Source organism: Carcharodon carcharias, chromosome 10, assembly GCF_017639515.1.
Source record: "Carcharodon carcharias isolate sCarCar2 chromosome 10, sCarCar2.pri, whole genome shotgun sequence".
Lineage (NCBI taxonomy): Eukaryota > Metazoa > Chordata > Chondrichthyes > Lamniformes > Lamnidae > Carcharodon > Carcharodon carcharias.
This window is the reverse complement of record NC_054476.1, coordinates 158720772-158731946: the sequence shown is the minus strand read 5'-3', so window position 1 is coordinate 158731946 and position 11175 is coordinate 158720772. Positions and strand designations below refer to the sequence as shown.

Genomic DNA, 11175 nt, shown 5'->3' with positions numbered 1-11175 from the left:
CAATTAAGGGAGTATTAATGATTCCAAATGCTAAATGGAGGTGCTTTCTGTTGGGTGCAAGTGATTTCTTCAATGGTACTAGTGTTTGTGCCCCTAGTTGGAGTTAAGATATCTCTTGGAAGGATAAATAGCTGATGAGTATCATGGCATCAGTATATGCTGTCAGTTCACAGCAAGAGATTGAGGACTGAGTGGGAGGAAGGCAATTAAGAAGATTGCAGATGTCCACACTTGGGGATTGTGAGTACAGGTCTAGAAGCAACTACTTATCCTTGAAACAGAGAAGGGGAGCAATGCCAAGCTGAAGCTGTTTAGCAAAGTGGTTGTAGATCTATACTACTTCCTGAATTGTACCCTAATGGGACAATTTTCATCAAGACTGCTTGCACTCAGACGGTGAAGATAATGACTGCACTCAATTTTTATGTCACTGGAAGCTTCCAGGCCATGAGAGAGCACTGCACAGGAGTGAGCTACCATTGTTTCACACAGCCCTGCAACACACAACTGCTGTAACTTCACTGTTCCCAACAGAATATCAACCTCAGCAGTGAACAGCACCTTCAAGGCAAAAGGTAACAGGGCTTCTGTGGGGATCTCTTGGGTTTAGAGAAAAGCTGTTTGCACCAACGTGGCATGTCTGTTAATTGTATATCAATTGTGGTTAACTATCTGCAGGTGGAGGGGATTGATTGGGTTGTTAAATAGAGCACATATAAAGAGACTTCAGCAGCACATATACTAAAATTGGAACAATACAGAGAAGATTAGCATGGCCCCTGCGCAAGGATGACACGCAAATTCGTGAAGCGTTCCATATAAGAAAAAATTATAAAGAGACTGCAGAGTTAGGTTTGAGTCAGGAGGTATCTACTTATAAAGTTTCACTTTGTGAATAAATTTAAACTGAGTAAAGATTGGCTCTGGTTTCATCCTTCACAACTGTAGGCTGTTAGGAGTATAACATTGTCCAGTGATGCTTTGGCAATACAATAGAATGTACAAATGACATATGTTCACTGATTTAGTACTATGCATATCAATGCCAATTGCTCCTGGAGTACGCTAGAGGTGAATGTAGATCCGAGAGGGACCATCACAACGAGTGCAATGTAGGAGGGCAGTGGTTTTTTAACCATTAAAATGAATGACACCGAGTACTGAAAATCCCAGATGGCAGAATCACCCAAAGTGAATATGTTTTACGCTGAAGAGTTTCCAGTGACTGAATGTTACTAGTGGAAAGGGAACATGTGACACTGGAGAAGATGTTAATAGAAAGTGCCACATTGCAGTGCACACTGAGTCAGTGTCTTTCTTCACTGCCTGGATCTTGTGATACCTGTCACAGATGTACAATGACATCTACAAATGCATTTATGCACTTTGAGCTGGGGGAGGAGCACCTCCTGGATGGGCTGATGGCCAATGAACTAAACTTGGCAGGGCTCCAGGGAGTGACCGTTTTCCTCTGACAGTTCCTAGCTCTGACATTGCACTTTGACCTAGATGGAGCTCAATTATCTGCAATTGTGAGTTAGGATTGTGCTTTCAAATCTCAGGACAGCTTTTGGCCTCTATACAAAAGTATTTTCAAATGCAGGCGCTGAATGACAATCTTTTCCTCGTGTGATTCCTCCCTCTCCATTTCACAAGAAACATCTGCCTTTATTGGATGGCCAGGGCCAAAATTCCATTACTGCAAATGAAACAGAAAAGAACATAGATCTCATTATGGCGTGGATATTAATTAAGGGGACAGGCTTATTAGCAAGTCATCTTCTTATCGTGTCCACGGACAATCTATACATGGCCCAGCCAGAACTGGACACATTTTTGCGCCTTGTTGTTGAATTCGGCAAGATCTGCAACAGTGCAGGGTTCCTCTAGCGACAGGCATTGCAGGAGATGTTGCATAGTCTGTGGCTCAGTTCCACGTTCACAAGTTGTTGGGCTGGTTGTATATCCCCATTTGCTTAGTGACACCTTTGAACAACCTACACCAGTCCTAAGTCTGTTAAGGTACTTCCAGGTTGTCCAGTTGCAATTAGCTCCTGGGGGAAGGCTTTCATCTGGTAGAATTTACATCGCTGGGGGTTGTTCGAGATATTAGCAAGTAAGGGCAGGTGGTCCATCCCACATAGTGGGAAATTAAAGTCACATGCCTCAATCATCCTATAGGAAGCAGAGTGTCACCTGACCATTCCCTAGGCTGCTCCCAAGATCCTTTCAAAGCCAAAGAAAAGTTGCATTATAGGATCTTCGGTTTCATGATAGCCATATCTCTGGCCGCGTAAGGAATCAATTACCTAACAGGGTCTAAGACCCTTCCAAAGCCTCAGGCCAGCTCTCAAACAGCAAGCGTTAGAAAAAACAACATTGAAGATATTCTGCTAAGGCCTTTGAAGGAAGAAAAGTATAGCTAGGATGACCCCTGATGCACACCCTGGATGTATGGGAAATCTGCCCATGACCTTCACCCCCTATTATGGGGACACAATCTCAGGATAAAGGGTCGACCATTTAGGAGTGAAATAAAGAGAAATTTGTTCACTTGTAGATTTGGAAGTTTCTCCCCCCAAGTGTGTTGTGGATAATCCATTTTTGAGTATATTCAAAGCTGTGATAGACAGATTTTGGTCTCTTAGAGAATCAAGGGATTTGAGGAGCAAGTGGGAAAGTGGAGCTGAGACAGAGGATCAGCCATAACCGTAGTGAATGACTCGGTGGGCTATCTGGACTGCTCCTCCACCAGTTTCTTATGTTTTTAGCAAAAAAGCTGGATCAGAAACACAGGGGAGAATTGAGGGAACTTTCCCAGTCCCCTGTTATGTGATCCACTCAAAGACCAATTAGAATTCCAGGCCCTTCATGCACACTGATTACCGTGGATTACTTAAGGAGACAAGAAATAGGAGCAGGAGTAAGCCATTCAGCCCCTCGAGCCTGATTAGATGATATAATTGTGGCCTTAACTCCACTTTCCTGCCTACCCCCCCACCCCCCCAACCCTTGATAGTCGATCAAAGACGTAAGCAGGGGCGCGGACAAGCACTGAATGAAAGCTGCCTGAAGGGAGAGAGCTGCCTCAGGGAGCTGAAGACTTTAAAACCAATGACCAAAGTTTTTAAAATCTGAAAAACAAAATGTCCACACTTCACAATCACAGTCACCCGAACACATAACGTGATAAAAATGCTGCCCCCAGATTTTAATTTTTTTAAATTTAATAACGGAAGCCTCATCCCGCCCTTGGATGAGGTTTCATGGAAAATCCAAAGTCCGCCTGGCCAATCCGTCTGTCCGCCCGCTGTGAGGTTGGACAGACCATGAAAAATCGGAGACAACCGCAACTTTAATAACACCAATTGGCATCTTAGTTGTCGACGGGCGCACTTCCGACCTCTGTGTGTGCCCGCCGAACGAAATATCATGTGAAGGGGGATGACGTCGAGACACTCACCCGTCGTTACCCTCGCGCGATCTCGCCTCTGATTGGGTCGGGCGAGCGCCCGCACGCCAGCCTAAAAAATTATTCCCTATCATTTAAAACGTCGTCTTTGATTTACTTCTTCAACAACACAATCAGCATTGAGATAAAAACAAAAAACTGCAGATACTGGAAATCCAAAACAAAAACAGAATTACCTGGAAAAACTCAGCAGGTTTGGCAGCATCGGCGGAGAAGAAAAGAGTTGACATTTCGAGTCCTCATGAGGACTTGAAACGTCAACTCTTTTCTTCTCCGCCGATGCTGCCAGACCTGCTGAGTTTTTCCAGGTAATACAATCAACATTGAGGTACCTTTTGTTTGAGGTTTGAGTTTCCAAGTCACTTTGTGGCAGTTAAACGGGCTACAATGTACAGGGCCATTTTATCACTTAGTCAAATACCATCACATTTCAATACGTTAGGGACAAAAAGGTAGTTTGTACTTAAGCTAAATATACATTGTTTGTTAAGCACTCACGGGTTAGTATCTCCTTGCTCTGCTACACTCCATTATGTATTACAAGGCTCTGTCATTTCAATGCTACTAACCACAAGTTCTGTCGAAGAGTCATGAGGACTCGAAACGTCAACTCTTTTCTTCTCCGTCGCTGCTGCCAGACCTGCTGAGTTTTTCCAGGTAATTCTGTTTTTGTTTTCTACTAACCACAATCCCTGTTCAAGTAAAGATCTCATGAGAACTCAGCAATCCGGTCTGCCACTCTCCTGACATGACCAAAGTCCCTCTTCACAGCATCACAGTTTTATGCGAGTACTCGCATGGTGTTAAACAACTTTGCATTTATATAGCTCTGTTAGCATAGGAAAATGTCCCAATCCCTTCACAGGAGTGTTCAGAAAGAATAGATGCTGAGCCAAAGAAAGAGATATTAGGAGGGGTGACTGAAAGCTTGGTCAAAGATGTGGGTTTTAGGGAGACCTTAGAGGAGGAGAAGGAGGTGGAAATGTGAAGAGCTTTATGAAGGGAATTCTGGAGTTTGGGGCCTAGGCGGCTGAAAGCACAACTGCCATTGGATTGGCTTGTCAGGGATTAAGGGGCGGGGGCGGGGGTAGCAGAATCCATGTCAATCTTATAAAGAGAGGTGGGGATAAATATTTGAAAAATGAAAATTTAAGGCTATGGGGTAAAAGCAGGATAGTGGGACTAAGCAGAGAGTTCCTTCAAAAATCTGGCTCAGACGCAATGGGTCAAGTAACGCCATTATGTGGTGTAAAATGTTATGAGTCTGTGATTAGATTGGAGAATTTGTGTGATGGGAGTTGTGCATACAAAGCTATCTAATACCATATGGCACATCCTGCTGCAAACTCAATTCAATGAGCACCTCATCAACCTCACAGATTGAATAAATATCCTGAAACCCGCTTTGATTATTCAGGTGAAATAATATTTATCATGTCTTGCACTCTTTGCAAAGAGGAGAGTTAGTGAGTTAGCACGTGTTAGAGATATTGACACAAGGAGCAATTTACTCTTCACAATGCAAAGCATTTACTCACTCAACACTCTTGGATTTACACTTTGGTGCCAGTCAATGCTTAGATCACATTTACAGTGTACACGGGGACAGTACAAGAAGCACTTCAGGTACAGCTCAGAGCAGGAGCAACACTGAGCAATACTATTTTCATTATATGTTACAGACCTACTTCATGCTTGATATAGAAGATAGAGCCTTTGTAAATTACCCAAAGTTGGATTGCCTCGATTACTCTAAGTATGGAGATGGGACTGGAATTCAGTATTGAACCTACTTCTTGGCAGGTGAGATGAATTTCTGCAATAATGCACCTCTCAGCTCATTACCTATTCAAGGGCATCACAGGCAGTGTTACGACCAGTCCCTGGGCAAGGCCCCACAATTTGTTATGATCCCGGACGAGAAACCCAAATTGTTATGCTCTTGGGTGAGGAGGAATGAGCTGCCCCCCCTTTCTTTATTCGACCCCTTTGGCTGGTTGCAACAAGATTATTTTAAAAAGGGTCCTTTCCCTTGTGGATACCTTTTCCCAGCCCAAATGTTTTAAAAGGAGCCGATGTAACCAGACTTTCTTGAGTCAGAGAAAGAGTGAGTTTATTAGTTACTTAAACACGAGAGAAGAAAATAAAAATGCAACACACATGCACAAATGAGAAGTGGGTCCACACATGGAAGTTAAAAAAGGTATACAAATCAGTCTTTGGCTTGTTCATGAGGAGCAGATGATGAAATGTTGCAGCCGTTAAGTTGGATGATTGTGGAAGAGCTGATTTTGGACAGTTAAGCAGTTGGTTTGGAGATTCAAGGTTTGCAGGTTAGCTGAAAGGGTTGTCATGTTTCTTTTTCGACTGTGGCTTTGCTGACTTGTGACTTTTCTAACCTGCAAGCATTGGGGTGCTTGGTTGATGTTCTTCAGCTGTGACCTTCACAGCACACTCTAGCACCAGATCAGAACACCAGAGTAGCACACAGAACCAGGGTTGCCATTGGCTTTGTAAGCCCTTGTGTAGTCCTGGAAGGGAAAAACAAATATGTCTTTCACCCAGAAACCACTTTCTTTCAACTCAGATCATGTTCACAGTCTGGGATATAACTCAACAGGAGATGGTGTCTGCTGAGATGGTATTCAGTTTCTATTATCTCTGCAACCACAGGAGATTACAGTTCAATTTTTGCATTGCATCTCTTCTTTGGAAGTGTCTCTGTCTGAAGTAGGCCTTGACAATTTTTAGGCACGACATCCCGCACTCTCTGGACTAGTTGGACAAGTTTAATCCACATAGGCATTTTCCAGCAAGTGGTTACTTTACAGTCTAAGCCAACTTTTGCTTGTGTGTCCTTCTTAAAAAAAATACATCTTACTTAGAAGCTCAATATGTCCGTAAGTAATTTGGGGCTGTGATCCACTGTCATGACAGCAGCGAATCTTGAAGCAGGGCAGGCAGGAAGTTGATTGTCGGTCCCACTACCTCAAGGGTTTGAAGGTCAGGGCGCCGTATGGCACCCAGACAGGTATTCCTTATCTGCAACCTAAGATCGACTCCCTTTGTCACCGAGCACCATCTTTGGAGGTTGACCCCCCTCCTCGCCACCCACCCCCCCACACCCCACCACCCCCGCCCCACCGTGGACAGATGTCTGTAATCAGACAGTGTGTGGCCCCACATTTCAGTGATTCTTTTTTGCAGGTTCTCCTCCAGGAAAGAAGGGATGTCCTCTTTCCCAGGAATGGCAGCAGGAGGCCATCCCACCAGACCAAGGTGGTCTAGGTGGAGGTAACAGCGCCGATCAGGGGCAGTGAGGCCCACAGGAGAACCTGGCTCACATGCCACCAGAGGATGAATGATCTGCTGCACATTGCCAGGGTCAGTGCCACTGTCCTCTTAATGCCAAGCCACATTCATAGGGGCATGAAGCATTAAAAGTTGGTCATGCAGGAGGTTGGAAGGCAGGCATCTCCATCAGATGCAAAGGGAGGAATCGTCTCAGATTTACACTAAGTGCAGTAGCGGGCGGGAAAAAGGACATTTTACCTGTTGGCCGCAATGGCAGCTTTTCACTCCATATCGTCCCAATCCCGCCTCATTAATCACGCATTCCCGGGAAACACTGTGGGTCATTGTTGGGCGGCATCTCATTCACCAGCCCCGCCATTGCCTCAAGCCTTCAGTAAACCAGGCGCCATATTTAAAGACAGCTCCTGCAAAGAGCTAACATTCTTCAAGGGATAGGAAGCTGCTAAAGGGAGGAAACAGGCTGCCCCAGATTTAGCGACACCTCCCTCGAGCGCCAACTGGACGCAGTGGAGGCCCGCCATGAAGTCCTTTACCCCCACTCTGAGTGAAGGCCAGCAAGCAAGGTCACCAATCCAGCATGGGAGGTGATGGTAGCGGTGGTTAGCTCCAACACCCTGCAAAAGAGAACAGCCATCCAGTGCAGGAAGAGATTGAATGGTCTTATCCGTTCTGCCAGGGTAAGTCACTCTTCTCATCGCTCTCAACTCACAGACTCACAAACTCATCACACATCCACAGGATCTCACACCTCAAGGGACAACACCACTAACTCCCACAAACACCCTCACATCTCCAGCAGGCCCATGTCCTCTGGAGCTCGCGTCCTCATCCTGTCCATGGCTCCGCCTACCCGCAGACACTCCACGCAGTACCATGTGTCCTGCTCACACTCTCTCCATCTGTTTTCATGCAGGAGAAGCTGGTTCACAACAGCAGGGAGAGGTCCCAGACGGTGGGTGGAGTGGCCCACATTAGAGCCCTCATTCACTTTGAGGAGTGTGCCCTCGCGTTGACTGGTGAGGACATAGACCCTGCCTGTAGCAACAGTGAAGTTGGCAGCAAACATCGACTCCCATTTGGCCAGAGTGGACTGGCAGCAGCTATTTTTAGGTAAATCTGCATCAAAGCAGTGGGAATCATTCAAGAAGGAAATAGGGAAAGTACAGGGCCAATACAGTCCAGTAAAGATAAAGGGTGGGACCAACAAATCCAGGGAATCCTGGATGTTGAGGGATATACAGGATTGGATAAAGAGAAAAAGGGAGGCTTATGGCAGATATCGAGGGCTCAAAACAGCAAAAGCCCTAGAGGTGTATAGAATGTGTAGGAGGAAACTTAAAAAGGAAATTAGGAGAGGAAAAGTGGGCATGAAAAAACATAGGCAGGTAAAACAAAGGAAAATCCAAAGTTATTTTACGAGTATGTTAAGAGTTAGAGGATAACTAGGGAAAGAATAGGGCCCATTAAGGACCATAGTGGTAATTTGTGTGTGGAGCCGGAAGACATAGGTAGGGTTCTAACTGAATACTTCGTGTCCATGTTCACAAGTGAGAGGGACGACATGGGTATGGAAATCAGGCAGAAGGACTGTGATATAATTTTTAAAATTAGCATAGAAAGGGAGGTGGTTCTAAGTGGTCTGGCAGTCTTAAAAGTGGATATATCTCCAGACCCGGATGAAATGTATCCCAGGCTGTTGAGTGAGGCAAGGGAGGAGATAGCAGGGTCACTGGCAATAATTTTCAATACCTCTCTGGCCACAGGAGAGGTGCCAGAGGACTGAGGACAGCCAATGTGGTACCGTTATTCAAGAAGGGAGGAAGGGATAAACCAGGGAACTACAGGCCAGTCTAAACTCAGTGGTAGGGAAACTATAGGAAGCAATTCTGAGGGACAGAATTAATCTACACTTGGAGAGACAGGGATTAATCAAGGACAGTCAGCATAGTTTTGTTAAGGGGAGGTCAGATCTGACCAATTTGATTGAATTTTTCAAAGAGGTGATCAGGTGTGTAGAGGAGGGCAATGCATTTGACATACTCTACTTGGACTTCAGCAAGGCTTTTGATAAAATCCTGTATGGGAGACTGATAACGAAGGTAAGAGCCCATTGGATCCAAGGCAATTGTAGACCTCTATGACTCTATGAAGCTAGGATCCAGCACCACATCATCCACCCTCTCAACGCAAATATGAGGGCTCTCTCTCCTGCTTTTAACTCTACCTAGGTTCTCTGCCAACCTCTGCCAACACCTTCAGTCAGCCAATCCCTCAGCTCCATCCAGGTCCTCATCTCCAGCCAAGAGGGTACCTCCTCCATTGAAGAACTGGAAAAAAGCAGCCTGGAAGACCCATCATAGCGCTTACCCACACCCTGCACCAGTGCAGAGACACACACCTCGGTGGGACCTAGATCTAGAGCTGGCTCAGTTTCACAATCACCTTTCTCTCCACCCCCCTCGACGATCATCCGTAGCAGACCATGGCTAAAACACCAATGTCGCAAAGCAGACCCTCAACGGTGACCTTCCACCTCCCGTGAGCTGCTCTGCGGCGGAGCCATTTCCATCGGAATCCACCCAGCGTGCGACGCATGTGTTCCTCCGGGATCCGGTAGCTGTCGGGCTCCAGCATCTTCTTCCCCTCGGATGTCCGCGACGTGAGCAAGGCCCTCGCGGTAAGTCCCGACTTCTGCACGTCACAATTGCCCAGACGTGTTCTGAGCCGACGTACTTTCCCGCTGACGTGGGCGGTGAATTTGATGTGGGGTGATGTTTCCGGCGAGCAGGGCTTATAAAGATAATGCAGGTCAATGAAAATGAAGCCATTGGTGTGCGGCAGCGGCCCAGCAGCTTCACGATGGCATGGAAGCGATTTCCAGCCTTCCTGTCATACTGCCCGCTCACGCCCGCCATGACGCCCGACGCCCGCAGGCACGGAAAGTTCCGGCCATCAAGTGGGCTGAATGCGTGTGAGTTAATTAATGTTCTGAATGTTCCACAACATTGTTAGTGGGTTCACACCTGCGCAGGGGTTTAAACTAAAAACAGAAAACGCTAGGAAGAAACTCAGCAGGCTTGGCACCATCTGTGGAGAGAAACCAAATTAATGTTTCCGGGTCTGTGGCCTTTCATCAGCGCTAGGCAAAGTTTGAAACTTAAGAGGTTTTGAACAAAGGACAAAAGCAAAAAAAACCTAGCTAACTTTGAACAGGACTGAGGGATCCCGATTACGTAGATGAGATCATCGGTGCCCTTTTTGCGAGTAACGTAACTCTTTGCCAAAGCAAGAACAGCATGTACTCAACTGCTTTAACTGGCCGAATGCCCCAAAGCAGATTCCCCTCAGCAGGGAGGCAGGCACAGAAATTAGCAGCCCTGATGGCTGTGAACCGCTCGCATACCCATGCCCAAGTCTCCCAGTGCTCCTCCCTATCTGGAGGAGAAGACGGCACACATTATTGTGTGCTTTAGTGCATTATTACGCCTCAAGGAGTGTGAGCATGCACAGAGAGGTGGAGGAATACCTTGCATCAGGATCCCAACCCCCTTTGAACTTGAGGCCACAGAGCTGGCAGGAAGGGTGACTGCGCCTGACGAAGCAGCATTATGCATATCTTGTGTAAGCCTCATGGCTTGCGAAGCTAATAATTCTTGGTGTTCTTCAATGCAGCCTCCGGACCCCGTTCCCACTCCAGCTGGTTGGGGGTTCGAGTCCCACTTCAGAGACCTGAGCACCTAAATCATACTGACACTCCAGCGCAGTGCTGAAGGAATGCCACGCTGCCGGAGGTGCCTTCTGTTAAATGGGATGTGATACTGGGGGCCCAGCTACTGTCCCAGGCAGACAGAAAAGTTCCCATGGCACTCTTTCAAAGCAGAGCAGAGGACTTTTCCCCAGGGTCCTGCCTCATACAGGTCGAGTGTCCTTTTAACTATAAATCCAAAAACCACACTTTTTTTGAACCTCATCAACCTTTAGCATGGGAAGTCTAATTGTTTGTCTGCACTGCTTATCTTATAGTTTTTGTGGTGAACATGTCAAAAAGAAGCTTATTACAGGTACCCTGTATTCATTCTTCAGTGATGCATCTTACTTTCTGACTCATTTTATTTACTTTATGCTATAGTTAGCCTAGGCTTAGGCTATTGTAATGTAGGATAATATGTGGTATCCAAAAACCAAAATGATCTGAAATCCAAAATGCAATTGGCCCCAAGGGTTTCGGATAAAGGATAATCAACCTGTATTCTTCCCTCAACCAATCTCTAAAAACAGATTATCAGCTCGTTATTTCATTACCTTTTGTGGAACATGCTACATGAAAATTAGCTGCCATGTTTCTGACAGTGATTCCACTTCAGAAAATACTAGATTGGCTGTAAAAC

General features: G+C 46.0%; 1 non-coding gene across 1 annotated transcript; it reads left to right on the top strand.

Annotated features, from left to right (window-relative positions):
* The first annotated feature begins 720 nt into the window (after window positions 1-720).
* On the top strand, window positions 721-824 carry LOC121283682. The gene has a single exon (XR_005944330.1). It is a non-coding gene; the product is annotated as a U6 spliceosomal RNA (small nuclear RNA).
* The last annotated feature ends 10351 nt before the right edge of the window (window positions 825-11175 follow it).